The 27,169-nt window shown below is 41.5% G+C and overlaps 1 long non-coding RNA gene across 1 annotated transcript in view; it reads left to right on the plus strand.

Moving 5' to 3' along the window:
* Window positions 1-4,620: 4,620 nt before the first annotated feature.
* LOC132248330 (uncharacterized) overlaps window positions 4,621-27,169 on the plus strand; it is a 44,128-nt gene continuing 21,579 nt past the window's right edge. The window contains exon 1 of the long non-coding RNA XR_009459504.1: window positions 4,621-5,104. This is a non-coding gene — a long non-coding RNA (uncharacterized LOC132248330). The remainder of the gene's footprint in view (window positions 5,105-27,169) is intronic.

Consider the following 27,169-nt stretch of genomic DNA (forward strand, 5'->3'; position numbering starts at 1 on the left):
TTTATAATTTTCACCAAATCCCCCTCTCCTCTATTTTTCAACCATATGTTACCATGGCTAAAAAATATGTACATTTGAAAATTTAAATTTAGGGGATTTATTTAGAACCTCTAGTTACTAGAATCAGGGCTCATTCCCCACCATTTTCTCTGTATTTAGAAGGCATAGCAGTATAGCTCTAATGTTAAAGACAGGACATATATATTGCATATGATTTTATCTCTCTAGTAAACAAGCAATGAGCAAGCTGTAGTATTTGAATGAACTTATCACTATTGTGATACCAGTATGTTGCCCAATATGAAGAGCTTACATTATATACATAAATGAGCTAAATGACTGGCTGCGTAATTTCCAGCACTGATGACATTTTACATGTTGGAGCATAACTGATATGGATTTTACATTTTAAACTTTGTTGCTATGTTTTGTTTTCATTAGAACTGGGATGTGCCATGGTCAGAGACATAAGATGAAATAAACCAAGAAAAATACTTTAACCATGTTTAAAATTCATAGACATTTGGTCACAGAAGCCCAGAAAGCCACTTTAGTCAAAATACATATATTAAACTCTTGAAGAGTGTAACAGAGGTCATTTCATATAGGATTACATTCTTCTTCCTACTGTGTATTGTGCTTCTATTTTCATCACATTTTGGAATTCTGAAACACTGCAGCATTGGGCAGAAAAATTAATCTTTTAAAAAACATTTTACACAACAGAATCCTGGTTTTACACCATAGAAGGAATAAATTGTATTTACTTTTTCACTTTTATTTTAGTTATGTGAGAGACTTAATACTAAATACCTCATGAAATAGATTTGAGGTTTATCCCACCTTTATTTTTACCAATGGTAGATTTTTGCTAGAAAACCACAGACAGCTTTGGTTTGTGGTATGAGTTAATTAAAGGTAAATAAATAGACAAAATAAGGAGGACTATTCAATTACATAGAATTGAAAAATAGGGTGAAGGTGAGTGCTGCATAGTATTGAATTACCTTCGTCATTTAAAAAACACCTGGATGGGTTCAAGAAGTAAAATGAGGCTGAGAAAAATATGAATTAATGAATAACACATTTCTGTGATAGAATGTTTAGGACTACTATATAGGCCTATAAATAAAACATGCTATGTGCATAGTTGGCACCCACCAATTGACTAATGTTAATGTAAGTAGACACAGATTTCTAGAGTCTTTTTATATAAAATGTGGCTAGTTTCTGCTTTCTTCGCTATGTTAATGAATGCCAGGGAGACTATCGGCTGTATTTTAACTTTTTGTTTACTTCATCAGACACATGCTGAGAGAGCAGTAAGTGCCATTCCCATAGCATAGTGCTTACCACATGTACTTAAAAGGTCCATACTTACACAATTAATCACATTTGAAAAAAATGATTTGCTTTCCCATATTCAACACAATAGGCCTTTGTTATATTTAACAGCTTAAGCACAAAAGAAATACATTAGCTGCTAAAATTCTATAATGGCATAGTTTTGGCCACAATAAATTGCTAAGTTTTAATATGTCTGGACTGCAAACAGACTTCTGATTATCTAAGATGATGGTGGATAAACCCCGCTGAAAGCAGAGAATAGGGAATTTTAGTTTTATTTTTTTTTCTGTGGGGAAGCAAATGTACTGCAAGCTCAGATGCGAGGTTATAAAGAAGAAAACTAACTGTATGGCAATGGAGGACATGGAAGAGTCCAGAATGTTGCAACATCAGCAGCAAAATAAAATTCCACCTAAGTAGCAGTGATAGAGATACAACACTAGGTAAGTGGTACAGGAGCACTTGGTATGAAAGGTGGTTTAAGCCCAATGAGAACTACATTTATTTTTGTAATGAGGGTGAGGTTAATTCAATAACAATGTGCAGAGTATAGCCATAGTTCACTGCACTACAGGGCATGAAGGCAGCCTTTTTGGTCATGTTGATTACATTTTAGGAACAAACTTTCTGAATAGCTAGAAGTGAAAACTATATTGACAATCACAACTGTGTGACCATAGTAAAACAAAGGCTCGGTCATTCAATCTTTGATGAATTTTGTGTGGCAGAGGTGGAAGTTGAGTTACCCACCCAAAACTGGAATGCTCAAGGCAAAAACCTGTCATATATAGATGGATATTTCAGGTCTTGTATCCCAAGCACAAAGAATAAAGTAAGCTCTAAATAGTACAGTAAGGAGTAAATACTATTCCCAAAGAAGTCCATCACAAGGTTTCTTATTGAGTTACAGGAGAGCAAGTTTTGTGTCTTAGAATAGCACCATTTATTTTGTTAAAACCCACTGCCATGCTCTGCATAGGGAAAGAGAGAGAGACTCCATAGTGACTATTGTGTATAGCCTGGTCACCAATGATCAGAAAGATTAATCTAAATTGAAATAGGTATAAAGAAGGGCCACTAAGATGGAACAGAAGGGATGGAAACCTTCTTATGAGATGAGATTACTTTTTATAAATACATTTCACTTGCATATCAGGGAGAGAGGGGGACTATTTAAATTAAAGAACAATATCAGCACATGATCAAGTGACAAACTGATTATGAACTGCTAACAAGTCTAGACTACAAATTAGAAGATTTCTAATTATTGGAGGACAGAGCATCTAAAATTGTCTTCAAAGTAGTATAAACAAAGAACCTAAATCAACTCAGGATAGAATTTAACAAGTTTATGGAAGTATGATGAGATAGAGATAACATTATTGGATTAATAATCAGAATGTTTGATTCAAATAATGTATCTCTGTATTATAGTTCAGAGAGAATTCCTTCTCCTGTGCAGAAGGCATCTGGTAATCCCATTCTTTAAGACTTCTTCTGGTCATCTGAAGGGGCTAGGAAGATTTTTTTTTCTTCCTTCTGTCTTTCAGGAATGCTTTAATGGTTTTGGAAGTGTGTGGGAGGTCGCCATCCCCTGTAGCACTGGACATTGGTCATAGCTATTGGTGGGAGTTTTGACTTGAGTCTGCCACTGCCCTTGTGTGGCAGGGCACTGGTAGTGCTGCCACTTTAAGGACTGGGCCAGGGAGGGCCAGGTGCCTGACGAGTGCGACCATTTTAAGGCCCAGCTGAGGGCAGTTCGCCATCAGACAGCAGAAGAGACACATCTCTCTGCTGAGCTCTGCCAGGAACAACTTAGAGGTAAGGGTGAGGTTATGGGGATGGCTTGGAGGCCTCATTGGTCCTGAGCATGACCTAAATCTGCACCCTGCCAGGGCAGGAAGGCCTGGTGAGGCTGCTGGTGAGTCCCCAGGTAAATGCCAGGAGTGAGCACCTCCCTGGTGTAAGGCGGGTTGGGGCACCTTAACTTCATCCCCCACCTTTGAGTGGGTTATTTAATGCAGGGGAGGCCAGGTAAGCTTCTTGAAGCACCTGAGCCTGCTAGGGTAAGTGATCCTGTGGGGCCAGGCATGCTTTGCAAAACACCTAAGCCAGGAATAGGAGATCCCCAATGCCTGAAAGCAGGCAAGCAGCTTGGCCTGACCTGAGGTTCCCAACTGGTTTATGCTGGGGCCAGGACCCAGAGAGGGGTCAAAAGGGCCAGGGGCACAGAGAGCAAGAGGCTTGGGATCCTGACTGGCCTGAGATGGGGCTGGGGCCTAAGGGGGAGCTGAAGATCCCAGAGGGGGGACCACAGCTAATGGGCAAAGGGTCCGGCTGAGTCTAGCTACCTGGAATGCCATCTGCAAGTAGTAGGGCCACAGTGTAGGAGTGGAACAGAGCTGTGGAGATCCCCCTAAACTTTGGGGTGCAAAATGGGCAGCCTCCAACCTAATTAACACTGTAATCATGTATCATCAAGGCATGGCAGGAGAGTGCTGTGGGCAGCTGGCCCATAGACAGGAGGCAGACTGGTGCTTGCACTGGGCATGAAAGTTTGCCCCTATCACATCTTGGTACTTACAAATCTCTCAGGTATCAGTCTGAAGGGTCATGCTCTTGCACTCAGGGTTACACCTATTGCCAGATTTAGGCTCAGAAAGGAGTTTTATCCTCACATCAGATTGGCAATGGATGGGGTGGTGCATGCCACCCTACAAGGAAAGAGGCCTTGTTCTTTCCCTACAATTCTCTGACAATGCATTAACCAAATTACTTCTCTGCCTCTGTAGTGGCAAGGTATTGGCAATGTGCTTGTCTCCCCTATTTTTTACCTTTATTTAATAACCTAACATTATAGATTATTTTGTGTTCCATTTTCATAATGTAATTAGAAACTAGTAAGTTGACTGTTTAAAAAGAGTTCAAGAAACAAGGATTTTCGGGAGCTATCTTTTATTGGAACAACTGAGCAGTTCAGAGAGATTCATTGAAAAGTTCCAGTGAATTCACAACAAAAGCAAATTCCATATAGTTATAACCTCAGAGCTGTACAAAAGTTTATTCACAGTAATCCTTTTCATTATTTTATGGAATACATTAACTTGCTTGTCAATTTTAATGGGGAAATTTATTTTGCTTAGTATAGAAGTATATCTTGAATAGTAAAATCTGAAGCTCTCAACATTTTTATAAGCATTCCAGTCACTAGAAGAAGGAGGCCTATGCATTTGTAGGAATTTATTTGAAGTCATTTTAAGCCCACAAAAGCACACATTGTCAAGTACAATCTTTAATTTATAAACTGATGCTGCATCCATAAATTGCAAGGTTTTCTGACATCATAAGCCAATGTAATTATACCACAGCTGGATTTGGCCCTGAAGATGTAAATAGCAATTTCTTTTTATATATATATTACTTCATTGGCTGGAGCAGGGCATTGGGAAGCAGACATTGGGATTCTGTTCTCAGTTCTGCTACTAACTCACTGTATGATCTAAACAAGCCATTTGTTGTCATTTCAGGAAGTCTGGGTACTCTCTGAAAATGCTCAGTAAAATCCCATGGCAACATTCTCTACAGCCGCTGTGCCCAGGGCTGGATTATGACAGGGTGGGGCCCTAAGATAGGGGTTCCCAAACTTTCCATGCTGCGGCCCAGAAAACTGCGGACTGGAAGTGACCATGGCTACAGCCTGGCAAACTGTGGACCACCGTGTGGAGCCCCACAGCCAGAATTTCCAGCTGGAATACAGGTAAAGGTACTTCCACCCCCCGGGCAGGGGGGTGGGCCAAACCTCAACCATGGGCCCTGCAGGAGGAGGACAGCTCCACCTGGTTTTGCGGGGCTGCGGTTTGCCGGTCTGCGATCATTTCCGGTCTGGCAGTCAATGCCTAGAGGCCCCTCATAATGTGAGGTTCTAAGCTATAGCTTGCTTAGCTTGTGTCTAAATCTAGCACTGGCTGTGCCATATGCACTGTAGGAATCAAATCATCAGAATCAATCTTCTTTCTCAACAAGGTGACTGTATGTACAACATCCAGCAGTGTGTGGTCAGCAAGAGAAATACTGCGCACAAGAGTCACAAGAAGCTTCTGTTGCTGTAGATCCCAAGTGGTTCATAGAGCTTATTTTCTTTTCAATTTAGTGTGGGTTGATAGCCATGGAGACTAGTTTCACCTGGGTTAAGCCCTTAATGATGTAGTGAGTAATACAGAACTGATTAGAGGCCATCATACAGAATTCACACCCAGTTTATTGGTGTTGGTGAAGTCCTCATAGAGTAGTAAACACTAGGTCAAGTCCGCTGTTCAGATCCCCCACCAGCTGTATCAAATAGGTCATCAAATTAGTTTGATTTTTTTCCATCATTTTACAGTGATTACTTCCTGCAAGGCATTATTCTCAATAGGATACATGCCAGCTATTTAAGATGTTCCTCATACTTTCTACTTACCGTTCACAAATCTATTTGCATTTAACAGCAGGCCATCAGTATGATTTATTAGCAGTCCAGTAACATATGATCAGTGTTTGTTTATTGTATGTTTGGTTGCTTTATTACACTGTGGTAATGCTACAATAAAGAAAGCATCCTGGTGCTTTTTTCTATTCGTTTTATTGAACCTCTTTGCTGCAGGGTATTTGGCAGTTGTCTTGTAGGGTCTCTTTTAATACACCAGCTGTACTTCATACTTATTCATTTCCTCTATCCTTAAATGTTCCTCAATAAACTAAACAAACTACTTCTTAGAAGTAACTTATAATGTACTATTTGTACACTTAATTTAATACTTCAAAGCTACCATTTTTTAACCGTATCTCTGCTTACAAAAACTAGGTGGTACAGAATTAACAGTTTTATAGATCTTCCAAGTGTGTGTGGGGGGGTGGGTTTCAAAGCATCCATTTATATGTGAACAAAGTTTGTGTGCAAAACATTGGAATTATAACTGTCACTAGAGAGTGGATAGGGGATGGATTAGGTAGCCTTTTTCTGCATTATATTTTCAGTGCTATCAGTATTATTTGCACATACTAGGTGTCCATTTTAACTGAACATTGTATATGCAGATGAACAGGAAGCAGCTCTCCTTGCAGATTCATTTTCCATCCGGCTATAGCCTTTTCTATTTGCATAATGTTCTGCATAAATTCACCTATTTGTCCCTTTATTTTGCCAGAGGGGTGAAAAAGGGGCCTTGATTTAGATAAGAACTGGGTCCTTTAAGTTAAATGGGAGTATGCATCTCAAACAAGTATTTCATGTACACAGCTTGTTAAAAAATGTGAGTGGCATACTTCATTTTAATTCCTTGCTCTTTGTGTGTTATCGCCACTTTATTCAGTGTTTGAGAAATAGGCCTACATTAATAGATGCAATTAAATTAACTGGCTTACACTATAGTAATATATGATAAGTCAAGAAGGAGCCATTTCCTGGATCTCTACTGGTCAGTCTCACCTCCATCCTTGGTAAAGTATTTGAAAAAAATTATCAAGGCTCACATTTGTGAGAGCCCGGCAGGACAAATTATGCTGAGGGGAAACCAGCATGGGTTTGTGGCGGGCAGATCGTGCCTGACCAACCTAGTCTCTTTCTCTGACCAGGTTACGAAACGCCTGGACACAGGAGGAGGGGTGGATGTCGTATACTTGGACTTCAGGAAGGCCTTCGATACGGTATCCCACCCCATGCTGGTGAACAAGTTAAGAGGCTGTGATGTGGATGACTGCACAGTCCGGTGGGTGGCGAATTGGCTAGAGGGTCGCACCCAAAGAGTCGTGGTAGATGGGTCGGTCTCGACCTGGAAGGGTGTGGGCAGTGGGGTCCCGCAGGGTTCGGTCCTTGGACCGATACTCTTTAATGTCTTCATCAGCGACTTGGACGTGGGAGTGAAATGTACTCTGTCCAAGTTTGCAGATGACACAAAGCTATGGGGAGAAGTGGACACGCCGGAGGACAGGGAACAGCTGCAGGCAGACCTGGATAGGCTGGACAAGTGGGCAGAAAACAACAGGATGCAGTTCAACAAGGAGAAATGCAAAGTGCTGCACCTAGGGAGGAAAAATGTCCAGCACACCTACAGCCTAGGGAATGACCTGCTGGGTGGCACAGAGGTGGAAAGGGATCTTGGAGTCCTAGTGGACTCCAAGTTGAACATGAGCCGGCAGTGTGACGAAGCCATCAGAAAAGCCAATGACACTTTATCATGCATCAGCAGATGCATGACAAATAGGTCCAGGGAGGTGATACTTCCCCTCTATAGGGCATTGGTCAGACCGCAGTTGGAGTACTGCGTGCAATTCTGGGCGCCACACTTCAAGAAGGATGCGGATAACCTGGAGAGGGTACAGCGAAGGGCAACTCGTATGGTCAAGGGCCTGCAGACCAAGCCCTACGAGGAGAGACTAGAGAAACTGGACCTTTTCAGCCTCCGCAAGAGAAGGTTGAGAGGCGACCTTGTAGCTGCCTATAAGTTCATCACGGGGGCACAGAAGGGAATTGGTGAGGATTTATTCACCAAGGCGCCCCCGGGGGTTACAAGAAACAATGGCCACAAGCTAGTAGAGAGCAGATTTAGACTGGACATAAGGAAGAACTTCTTCACAGTTTGAGTGGCCAAGGTCTGGAACGGGCTCCCAAGGGAGGTGGTGCTCTCCCCTACCCTGGGGGTCTTCAAGAGGAGGTTAGACGAGTATCTAGCTGGGGTCATCTAGACCCAGCACTCTTTCCTGCTTATGCAGGGGGTCGGACTTGATGATCTATTGAGGTCCCTTCCGACCCTAACATCTATGAATCTATGAATCTATAAGATCCATATAGTAGTTTCTCAAATACATGATTTTCTAGTTACATAACATCTTCATAACTTCACTTAGCAATTCATCTATTGAACAAGTGAAAAAAATATCAGAGATCCTTGCAGCATATTCAGGCCCATGAGCTCCAAAAGATGATCTGGATTTTCAACTGCCAACTATACTCACTGGAGGAGTCCTACTGGACCACAATAAGAGAAACAGCCATGCAAGTCTTCTGCAGGGTAGAAGGATCTCCTATAGTGGGGGAAAGGGTCCAGAACTACAAGAGAAAAAAAGTGAGTTTGTCTGCTTCTTGCAACCATTTTTCCCCAAAATGAGATAGTAAAATGTTAGAATTATTATACTCCCTGTTACAATGTAATACAAAACTTTATTGCCAACAAATCCCCACTAATAATATTTTCTTTTATGCATTTCCATTCCCAAACCACTGGAGATGGTTTTTATTAGCACTTTTTGGAAACCTTCACAATTGGCACCTGCCTGTTTCCACATATATTAAATGGCAAAAACGTGAAAATGAGCAATCAAGAATTAACACTTCCATAAGCTGCTTTTATCATAATTGTAATCATCTTGATTGTTTTAGCCTTTTCCTTTCTCCCTTTTAATTCTTTTCAGTGAGTTGTTTCATATCTGCACCTTCATTCTGTTGCTTCCATAGCCTTATACATCACGAGGTTATCTATGCCTCATGACCATGCTCACAACAGTATCTTCTACTAAATATAAATACAGAATGGCTTACAATGACCAAAAGTTTCTATTCCCTATGCCCCAGATGGGAGTAACTTATTAATTTCTTTTATTTCTTTCTTCCATGTTTCTTTTAACCTCTTTACATTCTTATAAAGTGTTGTTAGTGTTGGAGTGATGTAGTCCTGATAGTCCAGGAAATGTGAGAGGAAAGGATTTTTTTAAGTGATATCTCTTAGTGGACCAACAGCATGATTAATTATGAAGTTATGTGTCACTTTGTGGGGAGCCCAAGTTAAAGACAGGTTTTACTTTTTAAGTCTGAAATGCTCTTCCTGCAAAAGTGATTTGCAGTCTAAAGCCATTTTCTGAGAATGGGCTATCTCACCATATTATAAAGTTCACCCTTGAGATATAAAGTTACACCATTCCTAAAGCAATACTCTATCAAAGGAAGATTATGTCTTGAAAAGTGAGGTAGTTGTTCACTTCAAGGTTCATCTCACTGAGAGTCTGTCTCTACTCAGCAGCAGCATGTCCCATAGTAGAGCATGGGACTGAAAACACCTCAATCCACTCTTGTGTTACAAAATTAGAAGTTCACCCATGAACCTGCTCCAAGACTGGCTGCTCTCAGACCTGCTGAAGATGGGCTCAAGAGCAGGTACTAGGAAAAAGTCTGAAGTTGCCTCACTGTTAAACTTCCAGTTATGGATTATTTCTGCAGACTTGGGTGGGTACCCAGCCTCATCCTCCCTGGGATCTGCTCTAGCTGTGGTATAGTCATGACATAATCAGAAAATAAAGACCAATAACTTAAACTCGATAATTTGTTCAGTGGAAATAAAGAAGAAAACAGTATGGGGATGATATAAGCTGGGTGATGCTAAGAAGGTGGAGAGAGGTTCTGTGCCAATGGATGTTTTTTCAGTGCAGGTGGTTTCAAGCTCTCTTATACTAGCAAACTTAAAGTTAAGATAGCAATGCAAAATTAAATCCAGAAGAAGATCATCAGCCAACATGAAGGACAACCTCCCAGATAGCTGTACATAGAAATTTACTGAACTTCTTGCTCCAAAAGTTATAATGGGAGATTCAAATGTCACTATTGACTAGATGCAAAGTACAGTGTTTTCCTCTGTCTACCAATTTAAGTGCTCAGGACCTTTTTGACCAACTAGTTTCTCACCATAAAATCCTGATTAGTCAAAAATGAAACTTTTCATGACAATTACTGGTTTTGACAAAACTTTTGCTGGAAAGGTCACGTTGTTTCAGGATGAGGAGAAAGGTGGGAAGGGAGATGTATAGTAAGTATATGAGAGCCAGTTCTAATCCAGAATACACAATAGTCAGGTGTTTAAGGTCCCTGGTTCAAGCCTTTGCTCTGAGCTCCTACTTTTTGACAATTAACAATGCAGAAAAAAAGCTTCCCCACATGTTCCTAACCCTCAGGCTAATGACTGTACTTAGGACTCAAACTCCTTTTCTCAAGGAAAATATTGAAAAGGCTTCTGTGGAACAAAATCAAATTCCAAAACCTCAGAAATATTTGTACTCCAGCCAGCCCTACCTCTAATGTAATGTCATTCTGCCCAGATTTAACTTCATTCGGTTATCCTCATCCACATGCTGACAGTGGCTGGGATAGATAGCTAATGGCAGACTTTGCTTGAGAGATAGTTCTCTTGACTGGTATGTATGTGAGAGGCCTTGCTTCAGTTTTCCAGCATATTTACAATTTTGGCAATATTTAGTAAGTCTAAAGAGTCAGTGAGAACGTTGTAATGTTGGATATGGAAGAAAATTTAGAAAATCAATTACTTGGGTGGCTTATTTAAATGGGAACTGCATGTGATGTATAGGCCTTGTAAAACAGGAGATGCAGAACACTTGCATGTATCCTGATTCATTGAAGAAATCTATATTTATATTATAATGGTCTCATATATTTTTTGTTACTGCAGTTGTTTCTAACCAGAAACTTGGAATGAGGATCAATGAATTACTTTGCCAATCATTTCATAAATAACATGAATACATTTTTAACCTAACCTTCTAATGAATAAATGACTCGCAAAATGGCTGGAACAAATGTCATCCATCAATCTCATATATCCAATGTGTAAGCTGTTTAAATAGAGAAACACATGTGGTAGTAGTTTGAAAAGAAAATCCTTTGGAAAACTTTGTACAGTGTTGCTTAAATAGGAGCTAATCTTTGACATAATCCAATATATAGAGAGTGAGAGAGATTTGTTGCCTTCCAATCTGATTATAAAGCATGGCTTTAAGCATCTTTTCCAAATGTCATAGAAGCTAAAGCAAAATACTTTGATGCACAGAAATTAAATAACTTTTATCTGTTGTCAAGAATAATATGGATGATGGAATAGAAAAAGTAGCACATTTAAAGTTAGGATCTGCACCACTCCCACTCTGCAAAGTGAAGATCTAAGAAAATTAGTTACCTGTCTAAAGGATTAGATCATCACTAGCTCTAGGAAGTCTCACAAAGTGGTTGAGGGAATAAAGCGCGTATGAACTAAATGACTTTGATCAGGGCAGATAAAAAAGCAATGCTCTAACCCCAAATTTCTTATTAAATCTTGATTCTGTAAATAGGAGTTACAACATGAAACCTTAAGCCCATGCAGTCTCAATTGTCTTCATCTTTTGTAGGAATGGCCTCTCAGTTAACAGAGTAATTTCCAGTGATTGTCTCACTCGCTTCTGCTCTCAGCTTTAGCACAAAGCTCTTAACTTCAGTGGAAAGAAAATGTAGAAAACTTAAATACAGGGATGTCTTTTCTGCCTTTGTTTCGATGTGGAAGGGGAACAAAATTATAATCAGAGTATATAAATAATGGAGATAAAAATGTGTTCATGTAACACACAATGTAGTCTAAAAGCATGTGAGCTCTGCAAAGAGTTATGTATCATGATTGATGTGGAAAGTGAAGTATACCCTGGAAATATTCTTTATGTAAAAATCCCCTTGACGTCAATGGGAGCTACTCACATGGTCTAACTTGCAAAATCAGATCTATGTTTTCTTTTTGACTGCTATTTTTCTATTAATCCTACTATTTCTTGTTGAATATTTTTCTGTCTATAACCCCTCCCAAGTGATATTCAAATAAGTAGGAATTGTTAATTGTCAAATAAGTAGGAACTCAGATGCTTCAGTTATAAGAATGTTATATATAGTATTGTTTCGCTCCCAAATTTGCTTTTGTTATAAAATACAAAAAAGCTGACATTTTCCTGAAAACTGTTCATATGAAAAGATTTTCATTAACTATTCTACTGCACAATTCTTGCATTTCTAAAATAGTATATTTAAGAAAAGCTGTATCATGTTTATATTAAAGTCAAGCCTAATTCTTTCACCATTAAAACCAATGCCAGAGATTTTTATTCACTTCAGTGGATTCAGAATTTCATGCATAATGTGAGGAATAGATCCTAGAGCCTTCTCACAAGTAATGGGTACAGTCAGATGGCAAATGTAAGCAAAGCAGGCAGAAACTTAAGGGATTTGTCCTATCAAGACTTGAAAATGTTTTGAAATGCTTGAATTGTCATTGTTGAATTTCTATAAAACTCTGAAAAGTACAATTAATGATTAACACATTGTTTGGGATGGAGTGGACGAAAACCCATAGTCTGCATTCAGAACCTCTTAGCATCCCAAAGGTATAAAATACCATTGTGACTTTTGCTTTTCTTAGCAAAGAACCTTCTCAAGAGTGTTTGGGAACAAGGCTGTCTGCCACAGTTAATAACTCACTCAGTATCTACCCCTCCAGAATTATAATGCTTCAACCCTTAGCATGTGCCTGCAATATATGACAAAGCAGCTGATGAATGGTAATAGCAAGCAGAAATGGTAATGAGTCTTGGGATTCAGGGGACCCCTACCCACCTTATGTGTTAGAAGAATTTATGAAGATAACATGACATGCTAATATATTTTTACAGCCTAAACAAGTTATTTTATGCCAGCTGTGGGATCCACACATAGTTTATCAATATAACTTCTAAGACCTTTACCCTTTTTTTGTGCTTGTACACAGTAATGTTATCAAAAAAGGTTATAACAAGTAAAATTGAATAAATAACAATATTGTGAACATTTAAAATAAGTCTTTTGCATTTATGTTTATGTCCATGTGCAATACAAGTGAAGTAGACAACAGCATCTTTGTATATAAAATTTTAGCCTTGTAATTCAAACTTTTTTGCTTATGCCCAATTCCTTCACTAGCCTATAAGCATAAAGAAGGCATTCTCCACAGAGGTCTTATTTGCATACGTTATATGATTTGCATAGTTGTTTCCACATTAGTAATTATTAAATTAGCAGGTCATGAAAACTAATGTGTCTAACTTGATTATATCTATAAAATACTGAAACTTGATGCTGATGTTAAATTTTTGTTACTCACAAGACATGTCTACACATCGCCACATGGTGTATTATGGGCAGTTACACCATGCGTGTGGTGCACAGTTAGATTTTGCTGCTACATTGCTGTAGTGGCGTGCTATACTGGGGTAGCACACCGCTACAGTGACATAGCTGCCAATCACATTTAGACCCATGTGTTCACTATGCACACCATATGGAGATGTAGCACATTGCTACGTCACCATAGGGTGATGTGTAGATGCGCCCATAGATACCAGTAAATGCTGGGAGTAAAGGCTAGGTACAGGCATTACAGGTACAGCCTAAGACTAGGTACATACTTAATAGGCTTTAAACAAGTAGAAAGCCATAACAGAACAGATGTTTATGTCATATAAAGTGCTTTAAAAATGGTTGATCCCACTCTAAATTAACCCTGGATGGATGTATACTAACCTAAAGCACTTTCTGTTCAAGCACTTTATCAAACATCTGGACCAGATCTCATTGAGAGTTAACGTAGAACACAATCACCTTCATCCCAGGCAGTGTTGTGCAGGGCTGCGCTCTAGCCTTGGGCAGAGCTTTTGTGCTCTGCTTGAGTGCCAGACTGCCCTGCCTCCCCCCACCCACCCCCGCTGTCACTGATCTGAGCCCCTCTGCAATCTGGCAGATGTGTGGGGTAAGGGAAGGGAGATTCTGTTCCCACAACCCAGCCAGGGGAGGAGAGGGTTCAGGAGAAGTATTCTGGGGTCTCTCTTTTGGCAGCTGCCCTCGCCAAGCTGCGACACACCACTACTTGGCTAGGGCAGGGGGAGTGGGGGGGGGGCGGGGATGACACTGTGGACAAAGAGCTCTGGGGTCTGTGTCCCTAAACCAGCCCCAGCCAGGGAGTACCGCAGTGCTGCCCAACCAGGGCTGCTGCAGGGACACAGAACCCCAAGCCCTTCCCCTACAGCAACCCTGGCCTGTCCATGCTTCACTGCAGCTGCTGACTGCAGCTGTCAGGAGGCCATTGGGCAGGGAGGGACCCTCCCAGACGAGACCCAGCCTGCCCCCCAAGACACCAGCCAGCAAGTTGTGGGGGGGCCCTTGTTTTGGAGGGTCTCCATTTCTCCTCTCTTCCCCCCCAGCTACTACTGACAGTCACCAGTTGGTGGGGGTGGCAGGGCTGGGGAGAGGGGCCACTCTGGCAGCCTCCAGGGATGGATGCAGAAGCACCCCCAGAAGCCAGTGAGGGCAGGCTGCAAGCCTCTCTCACCTCACCCCCACCAGACAGAAAACATCTGTTCAGTTGATTCCTGCTCTAACTTATGACACTTTGAGCAAAGTGTGATAAGTTAGAGTGCTCCCACCAGGGGCTTTTTGAATATCTATACTTAGCATTAGAGTTTAGGGGCTATATAAAGTCTTCCAGAATTGATGCACTTCTAAGACTAATTCCACATTTCTGATTAAAAAGTGGATTTCCAAGAGAGGTGATTGACCTTTTTTTTTTTTTTTTTACTGGTAGAATTGTACAATAAGTAATGGGAAATGTATTGCGGCATAATGGTCATTTAAAAATGGCCCAAAAAATTTTGTTCTACTGTGGTACTATGAAGTGTTTGATCAGTCATATGTTCCAGGGGTGTACTTGGTAGCCATGTTGGTCTGAGACAAAAAGTCATACAAAAAACTAGAACTCTTGGTTCCAAAATGATACCTTTCATTAGACCAAAAGGTATCGTTTTGGAACCAAATGATCTAATAAAAGGTATCATTTTGGAACCAAGAGTTCTAGTTTTTTGTATGTCCTTCTGATCAGTCATATAACATTATAATAATGCCTTTCATCTGAGAATATGCAAGTCCTTTTTAGAAAACAGTGGATTATACTTCATTTAAGCCCTGAAAAGTACTCTAATACTTATTATCATAAGTATTCCTAGCAAATAATTAATTTGGACACATTTCCTTCATTATTTCTCTTTGTAAATTACCTGTGAACAGGCTTATTTCAGCTAGTGGATTGTTTGACCTATTCACTTCAGCTATCTGTTATTTGTAGATGTGCAAGTGACCAGTCACTCTACTCTAATAAGAGTGATGATCCCATCTTGATGGCAGGGAGGAAAACCAAAGAACAATCTAAACAGCCACATATACATTTGTAAAATAAAAGCCTATATTATGTTAAAAAATGAAAAATGAGATCCATTTCAAACCCTTGAAATGACAACTGCAGAGGTTCTCTTCCCCTCCCCCCACAAAATTATACATTTTAGTTAGTCTGGGTAAACCATGGTTCTGCTGAAAAGTTGTGTAAACTGTAAGAATTTTGATGCAAAGTGACTGGCCTGTTACTTTATACTTGTATGTTAACACACAGTACTGTTTTTTTCCTGCACATTTTGAAAGGTTGCACTGTGAGAGGTGGTCCTTGCAATGTAGCTGTTATACCATCAAATAAAGAGGGAGATGGAGAACAGAGGAAAAAATATAAAAGTAGGTTAGCATATAGTTTGCTTATTTAATAGTATTTCTGTAGTTGCTTGGCACTGACATGCCAGAGGGAGAGGTAAAAAAGATAAGCATGAATGAATAAAAACACGAGAGCAAAATTGCTACTGGTTGCTTCTTTGGTGGGTGACAATAAGTGAACTGTCTATTCTTGTTTGATTTAATTAAACTGAAAGGACCTAACCAAGCAAACTGATACTTTGATACTGATACATAGTTAATATGATTTTATGGTATGTTATAATGCAAAATCAAATTCCACAATAGTAAATGTGGATTAAGGCAATGATGAAAACAGATTGTTAATGAAAATATTATAGGTTTATGCTCATTTCCCATGAGATTATTTCTTCGGTGTACAACAAGTAATAAATTTATAGTGCTTTAAAAGTGAAATTGCATTTCTTGGAATTTTCAAAGCCAACAATGGTATTCAGGCCCAGATTTAAAGGAAACCATTAGTCTTGGTCTGTCATGTGTATCAAGGTTTAGAACACAGTACATTTTCACATCATTGAACTGGTGCCAGATATCCTGAAAATAGAGCAGAACAATAATACATCTGGACTGCTGTTTTTCCGACAACGCTGTCATGCCTGTGCTGTGGGCAGATAGAATAAAATTAACCTACTGGCCCTACAGAATTCATGTGGTAGCACTGCAGAGGTAAGAAAGGGATGGTACAGCTGCCCAGAGACCTCAACAACTTGACTGGGAATTTTCCAATGGCAGAATTTGTCAGCAAAAAAAAAAAATGCCATTGGAAAGTTGTCCAATTGGAAAACTGAATCTTTTGTGGTAAGGAAGCAGATTTATTGGGAAAGTTTCTGGGAGCAGGGGGAAAGGAGAACATAAGTGATGCACCCATGATTGGAATAGTCCAAACTAAGATGCCCACAAGGGACAAGGGACTCAAGTTCAAGTCCATAGTGTGCCTCCCACATCTCAAGGGAGACTCCAAAACAATGAGTACTATTTAGGAGTTGATCTCTAAATCTCTGTTACTGAAACTGCACAAGCCCCTCAAAATTGTGGTGCAGATCTTAAATTACCTTATTTCCTTGCAATTGATTTTCTGCCTGGAATAAAAGCACCTGCTTTGATTCCTGCTCTCAGCAGCAGTGGCATTTCTATTCAGGCAGCTAAGCAAGTCAATTAATTTAGTGGCAATTGTTCTTTCGTCCACAAGTATTAACTATTATCTTGCTTCTTTTAATAGTCTTCATATTCCACTAATCAAACAAACCTTTCTTTTGGCAATTTTTCTGTCTTCAGAACAGAAACCAGGCTACTCCTGGTTTCTCTTCTATTACTTCACAGCTTTGTAAAATGTTTGTAGCTATTTTCAAAAACATATATTCACCAATGAAGACTAGTCTTCAACACGAGCTAAGGCTTCAGCTTTTGGTTAAGCAGGAAAGGGAAGTTGAGTCAGCAGAAGCTTAGCCTCTTTCTCTGCTCTGTGCATTCATAACTCTGGAAAAAAACTTTTTTTTCTTAATTCTGCCTTTTCAAAAACAAGTGCATTTTTATTTGGAGGCATGTATTATGCAAGGAAATATAAGGTCATTCAGCTATGATGACTTGTGAAGTGTAGATATTCCCTTTCTATATGTATATATTGATTTGAGGAAGGACTTGAATGTAAGCTCTCCCACATTCAACATCAGTACCCTAACAAATTGATTAGGATAATAAGCAAGGTCTCCAAAATCTTTAAAAGATCACTTGACATAGAACTAGAAAGCTTATGAAATCTCAAACCTTTTCGTGTAATAGGAAACCTATCTCCAGCTTCCTCTTGTTGCAGCAGCAACTGTCTCCATCCTTATTATTCAGTGCTACCCTGTTTCTTTAGTCCAAGCAACATATTTTGCCCTCTTTATTGGCTATATTGTAACCCAGGCAGTACTCCAAAAGGTACCCCCTCTCCAATTGAAGGAATCAAAGCAGGTGCACAAGCGCTGTGGGAGGTGTAGGGACTCTCCTCCCCCTATAGAGCAGAGCCAGACCACCACTGGGGACTTAACCATATACCTTTTTAATGAGGGAACAATACTGGGAACATAACAGGCATGATCAGGGGGTATAGTGGGCACTACAATGCCCCAAGGGGCAGGCTTCAACAAAGGTTAGACACTTACAATCACTGACAAAAGACAGGGTTAACAAAGTATGAAACACAACAGCAGAGCAAACAATACTGGTTGGGGAAATATAAAATGGCACAAAATACAAAAGACAAAGAAATACAGGGCCTAGGTACCTGGAAAGGGAGGAAAACACAATGGCCCCTTTTCACTGCAAGAGGAATTTTTTCCTTATTAGCTCACTCACCCCAAGTCACCAAAGCTGGGACTTGAACTTGGATCTCCCATGTGGAAAGAAGGAACACTGCCACACAGCCACCAGTGTTGATACTGCTTCAAGCTGCTAGGGGTCTTGACCTTCCTGGAGCCCCGGCCTCATGTTGAGCTGCCTGGTCTCTGATTAGAGGACCTGGAAGCCAAGCTGGGAACCCCTCAGGTCGCTGCTCAGATCCTTGCTGAAACAGGAAGCCTTTCCTGCTGGCCACAGCCTCTCGTAGGGGATCCTGGAGCCCAGCAGGAAGCCTCTCCTGCCGGCCACATGCCGTGCTGCTGAGGGTCCAACTGCTCCCTGCAGGTCCCACTCCTTCAGACTGTTCTGGGGCAACTGCTTCTGCCCCGCTGGTTCAGCTCTTTGAAGCTCCTTCCTCATGGTCCCTCACTGGTCTCTTCCCGGAGTCAGCCGTGCTGCCCCTTTTATCCCCCTCCAGGTGACCCAAGGGGCCAATCAGGGGACATGAGGCACCCCTCTGCGGCCTGATTGGTGAGGAAAGGGAATCCCAAGTCCTCCAATCATTTTTTACCCCTTCAAAACCCCTGGGCTAGGTCACTACCAGCTAGCCTGTCATAATATAAAATAGTAACAGTTTGAAAGTTCAAGTACTTTGTCATTTGTTTTTCTTTGAGACAAGCTGTTCTGAAAAAAGAGTTAAACTGTGTTGCAATAATTATTACAAACTTGTTCTCACTGCACTTACTGTATTTACCTGAAACAAAGAAAACTTTGAATTCAAGACCCAATAATTAGATTTGCTACAGTGCCTGCCCCTGCTGCCACTTGTTCCCCATGGTGCCTGTGTCCCCCTGTACCTTGTCCCTGCCACTTCCCCCTCTGCTACATATATCCCCCATACTTTCTCCACCACCACCACCTGGCTTTTTCTGCCACTTGCCCCCCCATGCATGAGCCCCTTGATGCCTGCCCCTCCCTGCAGTGCCTGCATTCTCTGGAACCTGTCCACCACTTGTTTCCCCTGGTGTATACATCCCCCCACCCCCATGCTGCCGATACCCCACAATCACCACTTGCCTTCCCAACATAGCATCAGCTCTAGCTCAGCTCCTGCTCCATGTGGGACATAGAACATGTACTACCTCAAGCCCTGACCCAACCATGCAGCAGTAGTTGTGGTGACTAAACCTGAGGTCCAGTCTCAGCCCTGGTTCCAAAGCCAAGACCAGAGCTGCCACTGTCACTGCATGGCTGGGTAGAGGTCAGAGGTAGCATGTGCTCCATGCTCCTGGCTCCAGCCAGAGCCAGAGCTGCAACAGAGAAGTAAGCATGGGGGGGAGAGGAGGGGGGAGAGGGAGGAGAGGAGAGGCAAAGGAGGACAAGTGGCAGAAGGGGGCAGCAGCTGTGGCTTCAACTCAGACCCTGGGCTTGGGGTCAGACCTATAGCTGCTACCCCTTTCCATCTCCACTTGTACTTGAATCTAATATGAGGGGCTTTTTTTCCCTATGCGGAATGAGAAACTGAAATCCAAGATGAGGTTTTTCTAAGTGCAGTAGTGTTGTCTTTGTACATTTTTATGATATCTTCCAAACACACATGTTATCATCACAAGTAAGCATGATCTGAAACTTGAAAATCTAAAGAGCAAAACAAAACCAAAACTAACATGAAGACCAGGCTCCGCTTAAGTAAAAGATGTGGGCGTTAATATACATTTATATGTAAATAGATGTGTAGTGTTTTTGGACTTGACCAATATCCCTAACTGTTTTCCAATAACAGGGGGGAATATTCCCAAGGAGAAAGAAGAACTTTCCCCATCAACTTCTGTGGAATGTAATTGTATAATTATACCTTTATTGACAAGAAAATGAATGTTTCATTTGCTGATGGTTGCATTAGCCAGAGGCCTGAAGAGGACATAAGAAACAAGATCTAGAGTATAGAAAGACATAAATAAAGGTGATAATGAATATGGTACAAGGAAATATACTGGTGTGCCAACTTCAACTAGAGCAGGGGTGAGCAATGTCTGGCCCACGAGTTGGATCTGGCCAGCAGTGGACTCCATTTCCCAGCAGCCTCTGCCTGCATGGCTGGGGCCAGCTTCCATGGAGACCCCAGCAACAGCTGCACTGTGACAGCGCAGGGCCAGGGTTTCCATGGAGACTGGCCCCAGCAGCACTGGCAAGCAGCAGCAGTGCCAGCCTCTTCCCACTGCAGGGAGTTGAGGTGGGGCTGAGTAGAGGCTGCGCTGTGGGCAGGAGCAGGGTGGGCTCAGCTGCCATCATCTTTACAGGGCAGGCAGTGGGAACAGCAGCAGCAGCGCCACTGGGAGGGGTAACTAGGGGGGGGCTATGGGAAATTTTGGGGTGACTATAGCCCCTCAAATCCTCCCTTAGTGCCACCCCTGCTAGCAGGGTGCACAGCAGGACATGGAGCTACTTTGGAGCCCAGCTGGGATCTTGTGGTGGTGACAGCATGGTCCAGAGCCAAGGCAAAGCCATGATCTGCAACTACATGCTCCAAGTAAGATCTTGTGGCAGTGACAGCATGGTCCAGAGGCAAGGCAGAACCACAATCTGCAGCCTGCATCTCCCTCAACACTTTTGGGTGCATCCCATCCAGCCCCAGGGACTTGTGTATATGCCCAGCTTTTCTAAAGAGTCCCTAACCTGTTCTTTCACCACTATTGGCTGCTCACCTCTGAAGGGAACAGAAAGCTTCAGCAAAGAGAATGTTATTTCTCTGATTAATTTAATGCTGGTTAAAGGTGCTCTAGGGCAGTGGTGCTCAATGTTTTTTGTACAAGGACCCATTTGTCAGCATCAATGGCAAGTTCCAACTCACAGCTCCCTGGCCCTGCTGGTGCCCCTCACACCTTAGCCCCACAGTGTGTGGAGCTAGGGGTGGGGTGGGGCACATGGGGGCATGTGCCCCCCTCAAGATTTGTGAAGCACAGAGCTGCAGTCTGGCCAGACCAGCAGGAGCTACTTCTGTGGCCCAGCAGGTGGGTCCCAGCACAGGAGGGTGGAGTGGGGCAGCGAGACTAATTGCTGCCACTGCCATGAACCTCATACCAGCTGCACTGCCAGCTTCATGAGGACTAGCAGAGGGAGGACCCATGCTGCTCACAGCTCCTTCTGCCTCCAGCCACTTGTGCGTCAGGCTACAGTTCTACCCTGTTGCCATGGCCCAGCTGCCACCCTCCCACACTGGGACCCACCCACTGAGCCATGGATGAGTCTCCTGCCGGTGCTGGTCTGGCCAGGCTGCAGCCCCATACAATTCTGGGGGGAGGCACAGGCTCCACCTCCTGATGCATTGCTTGTGCCTCTCCCCCACCCTCCCAATGTGTCATCTATGGCCTCCTACCACATAGACTTACCTGCATGCAGCTATGGGAGCTGCAGTCTGCTCTGCCTGGCTGCCACATGCAAGTGTGTGCATACACGTGGTGCCCCCTGCGTCTTGCCCTCTGCACCCCCAAACAGCCCCTTGCAGGCTGAATGCTGCCATCCTGCAAGGGGAAAGCCATGTTTTCCCACGTTTTTCTGTTGTGACCCTTTCAAATACTCTTGCAACCCACTTTTGGGTCATGACCCACAGGTTAAGAAACACTACCCTAAGGATAGAAATTCTGAATTTATCCACACAGTAATTTACCCACACAGTAGGTATAGCACAGGCAGAAACAGGGAAAACTTCTACCCACATGCCATGACTGCACCCTGGAGGGAATGAAAAAGTTCTCCATACCATCATCCCGTTCTTGATATTGTTCACATGGTGACAGAAACCAAACAGGTCAGAAATAATATTGCCTAGCTCATGCTCTGATCCATCAGTCAGGAGAGCTGAAATCTGGCCCCGGTTCTGCTGCTAGCTTATTGTGTGGAGTGGAGAAGCCTCTCTGCCAGTTTCCCAATGTGAGAGATGATTTTGAACTTCCTTTGCAAAGTGCTTTGAAATAAATAAATGAGAGTTTCAACAGAAGAGCAAAGCATGGGTTTGATAGGTACTTGGTGTCTATGCCTTTGTAGCAGCTGTTTGTCTCTCTCCTTTTACCTCCAGTGAACTGGATGCATTTAAATACACTTGATAAGGTGCTACTCAAGGCACACCTCAGTAGACTCAAAGCACCATGTGACAGACTCAAATGCCAACTCTTAGTTTTAACTCAATTTTTCTACTACAGAAATATTATAGAGCAATTCTTCTGTTGCAAAGAACTTAGAAAGGCCACGACAGGGTAGAATGATTTTAACACTATGAATTCTTATTTGAAATCTCTGGGTTTATCTTGTGAATCATGTTTATAAACTTAACACTGTAACAATGTGTGACATCCTTGAAAGGAACTCAAGGCACCCCAGGGTGCCATGCCACCCTAACCCAGACTCCCTGCTTTTGCTGCAGTAACACAGTAATTCCATTCTCAGCACAGAGCAGCTAGCCAGTGAGACCAGGAGCCAGGGAAATCATGCTCCCCCCCACTCTATGGTCTATCTGCGCTTAAGCTATGGAGGCTTCTCCCAGCTTCATGGCTGCACTTAACTTCCCAGAATGACTGCTCTCAGTGTTGAGGGGGAAGAGGAGTAGAGGTTTGGGGGGTGGAAATGGGAGTTATGCATTCTGGGATGCTGGAAGACTGTCCCTGGAGCTGACTAACAATACCCTAGAATGACCCGGGTAAGACAGATCAAAGATAATTCTCACTGCAATTGGCTTATCTTTAAAATATTTAGAGAGTATTTAGCACAGGCCAACATCTTTTAATGGGTGAATGAGTGTTTTAGTGTCTTTATGATGGTGTAAAGGTAACTTGTAACACCACCCTGAGAATGATGAATTCTAAAATCTTAAGGGTGAATCGTAGAGAAAAAACGGAAAGAATGCTAAGAAATAATAAGACAGACAAGGTTTTTTGGGTAAGCGTGATATCGTTTATTAGATCAGCTAAATAGTTGGAAAATTTGTTCTTTGCAAGCTTCCAGGCACAAACACCCTTCTTCAGGCATAGGGAGAGCCTGCTGATGTTTTGTGTTTTCCTGGATAGAATAGAAACCAATATGCATAATGCAGGTCTGTGAAAATGCAAATTCATGGCAGTGAGGATCAGAGGCAATGGGAGACAATAGTTGTGAGACAGGTAGGTGGAGGGGGGGAGGAAACCCCACCTACCTGTCTCACAACTATTCTCTCCCTTAGCCTGTGATCCTCACTCATCTCCGTTTTGCATATTAGCTTCTATTCCATCCAGGAGAATAGAAAACACCAGCATACTCTCCCTATGCCTGAAAAAGTGTGTTTGTGACTGAAAACTTGCAAATAACAATTACTCCAACTATTTAGTTGATCTAACAAAAGATATCACATTTACCCAAAGAACCTTGTCTGCCTATGTCCTTAGACCAACATGGCTACAACCAACACCCAAGAAATAATAAGATGCAGAAGAAAACAATTGATAATCCCAGTGACAGAGATGGTACAATGAAACAAACAAATACACAGTGAAGAAGGAAGCACTATGCTGACCTATGGTAAAAGGTATAGAATGTATCATCAAAGAATGCTGCCAGGTAGTTGATATTGTACACAAAATAATGGCCAGTGATGAAAAATACTATAGTGCAATGGAAAACCCAAAAGAATAATGGTTTCTTGGCCTCTGATATGCAACATAACAGTATGGTAAGCAAGGATTATTTATGATGGGGTATATAATAGATCTTATCTTGGCAGCCATTCTGTTTTATAGAGCATATGGGGTTCACAACAGGAATTCACAGACTGCTGGCTTGAATACTTCAGGTAATTTTAAAACAGGAAAGTCAGGCGGCAAGAGGAGCAGGCAGTGGGAAGTTGACATCAGCCAAATTTAAATTAGACTTTATCTTCAGGTCAGAATGAAGGAGAATGGTTTAAAAGGAGAATTGTTAGAGACCTATGTATCTCATGACTCTTGGAGTTCCATTGATTTTTTAGGGTGCTCTCACTGTAAGAAGTCAGAATAATTATTGAAGGCTCCAGACAAAAGAGTTTACTTTGAACACTTGGACCGTATTAATTTCTCCTTCATTTATTGTAATAGGATTCTGTCTTCTTTATAATACTGTGTTTTGTTACTCATGGGTAGCTCCTGCAAGGTAAAGATGTTATTATTAATGGACTCAAAAAGATCAATTACTTTTTATGGGAAAGGTCATATTTTCAAATTTTCCAATAAAAGTAACTTGTAGTGTCAAAGGAAAACCAAAATTGAGTTTTCCAGATTTTTAAAACAGCAATTTTGGGGTTTCAAATGCCAAAGTCAATCACTTTTACCAAAACTGGAAAAGTAACCAACATTTTTGGCTTCTAGGTTTTTTGTTTTAAAAAGTGATCTAACGAGTTTCCCACAAATTTGCCTTGGTCAAAATTTTGACCACTGCAAACAAGTCTCTTCTTTTTTTACACTAAGAATTTCCTTTGCTGGTTCCCCTTCCTGAGGCAGGATGTCATTCTTCCCTTCAATGAGCTAATTCATCAGCTTCCCAGAAGTCTCTTGAGTTTGTAGGTAAGAACTCCTTTGTAGGACCAACTTCAATTCTTTTGGTCCTACAAAAGTTTTCTTGCAGGAACTAAGACACACTATAGCAACCCCCTGGAAGTGTGCAGCTTTACACTTTCTCAGCACAGGCAAGACATAAATACATCCTCCTAATGGGTTTCTAGGGTACATGTAGGTTGCAAAATCCAGCACCCAAAAGTAGGAAAATAACAGAAATAGATTCTCCACACACTATTAAATTGATTCTTCTGTTCATATGCATTATGAGACAGTCTCTAATTAAATGATCACATACTACTTTTTATCTAAGACCAGTTCCCAGTACTTTTTTCTTCCCTCTCCCAGACTTCTTGACTCAGCCTCCTACCTCTCTCACCCATTATTTTCTCCACTTCATTTCAATCTAATCATTTCTCCCACTGTCCTATGTCCAGAGCACCACAGAGGGAGGGAGCCCTGAAAACACTCTTTGCTCTCAGCCCCTATGTTTGGCATTACATTGGCCCACAGCAGTCAGCAATAACAGTTACAAGGAAAGTCCTGCTGAACTGTTGTAACCCTACACTGGAACATTTTCAGTGTGGTTCCATATTGAGAAAACTTACCTGCCTAATTCTACCAAGTCTCTGAGAACCTATGTTGGGGGAGGGGGGTTCAAATGGTTATAACTTGATGAAACTCAGTTAGATCTCAATGGGAAAAGTAAATAGCAGATTCCCAACACCAGAGTGAACTTTTAAGTCCATGAAGGCCTTGATGCCTGGGAGTTTCTCAAGAAAATAGTTTTAAGATTTTTAACCTTAAGAGGGTATTATATTTAACCTGAACCTTGTTCTAGGAAACAGCTGAATGTTTTTGGCTGACAGAGGCTGACGCACAACCTGAGAAATTTCCACCCAAACAGTTAGCTTGGCAAAGTTATAAACAATTGAAAGCAGGGTCTTATAAAAGTGTCATACAACCATTAACATAGGCAGTACTATCTATTCTGTTGATAACCCTTCTGCAGTCAGCTGTGTTCTCTACCTCTTGAGCCCATAAATTAGGGAGGTGATGTTTCCTCAGAGCCAGTCTGCAAGAAAGAGGTATTTCCTGTCCCCAGAAGATGTGTTTGGCCTCCAGAAATGCATTGGCCATCTAGTCCACCTAAATACTAAGAGGAAAAGTAAATAGTCAGTGGTCCCTTCAGAATTTGTGAAATCCACAAAACTCCAGAAATTAACATATACAGAAAACCCACTTGAAATAAGATTGTTCTAGATGGGTAACAGGGATGGGAGTGGAGAAATATACAGAAATGGAGCAGAACTTTTGCAAATGGAATCAATCCATTATACTAGAAATGCAGACCCACACTAATTGTCTGGTTTCTTACATATTATATGATTTCTATTTCCTTTGTGCCTACATTTAATCATGTTTCTATTTCTTTTCCCTGTTATCCAGGGAAAGTGCTATTTTCTAATAAATTGATTATTTAACAGGGAGTTCTTTATCCTGATTTGCAGAGTTTTTGAGGGATACTGCTTTCCAGAAAAAGACACAAAAGGGATAGGAGGAAACTGTCCTGAAGAGTTGTGCCATCAAAAGTTGCAAGTGGATAGACAAACTTCAGGATTAACCTTATTCTCTGAAATAGAATATGGCATTTGGGAGCTGTCAAAATTGCTGTTTACCAGCTGACATGGTACTGCTAGCATAATAGTACCCCATATTGGTCAGGCATGTTTCCAGCTTAACACAACAAATACTTGAAATCTGTGTCACTTGAACCTGTATCCTTGCATCTCCTTAAAATCTAATTCTATTTGATTATAAGAATAAAAGTCCTTCAATAACAAATATCTGAACTGAATATTTACATTTCCCCTCTTCTAATGATCTTTTCCTTACTGTTCGGACAAAGTGAAGCCATTGAGCTGAATAGACAAATTGGCCTCCTGATACAGTACAGACAAAATGAAATAAGAAATGCTTTTTCCCTTTTAATTTTGAATTGCTTAATATACCTTTCTCTCTCTATCTGTTTACCATTTAAGAATTATCATTGAGAGGGAACACTGCCAATGAAAGAAGCAGATAGATTAGGCTGTTTCAATAAGTATCTTGATTTGTGAAGAGCCTGCCTCTCTTGCAGTAGGGAGTTTGTGCTGCACTTTGTTAAAGGGCATGGCTGGTGTCGCCTTCACGCAGCTCCCCCTCACACATCCACAAACCTAGCAATGATTTAAACAATCATGATACAAATTTTCAAAAGATCCTATGATAGCTAAAATTCAACAGGATCCAGATGCTTACCTCTCTTGGGCACATTTGGTAATCACCCCTGATGCCTTTTCCATACATGGATTCAGATTGTGAATGGAACCTATAAAAATAGGTGATTTTTATGTAAAGACAACATTAAAAGGACGCATGTATTTGCAGAAGTCCTGATCCTGTAGTCCTTTCTTAAGCAAACCTTGCTTGTTCAAAGACAGTAGGATGGGCTACACTATTTGAGGGG

This window comes from Alligator mississippiensis, chromosome 2 (genome assembly GCF_030867095.1).
Source record: "Alligator mississippiensis isolate rAllMis1 chromosome 2, rAllMis1, whole genome shotgun sequence".
NCBI classification, from domain to species: Eukaryota; Metazoa; Chordata; order Crocodylia; family Alligatoridae; genus Alligator; species Alligator mississippiensis.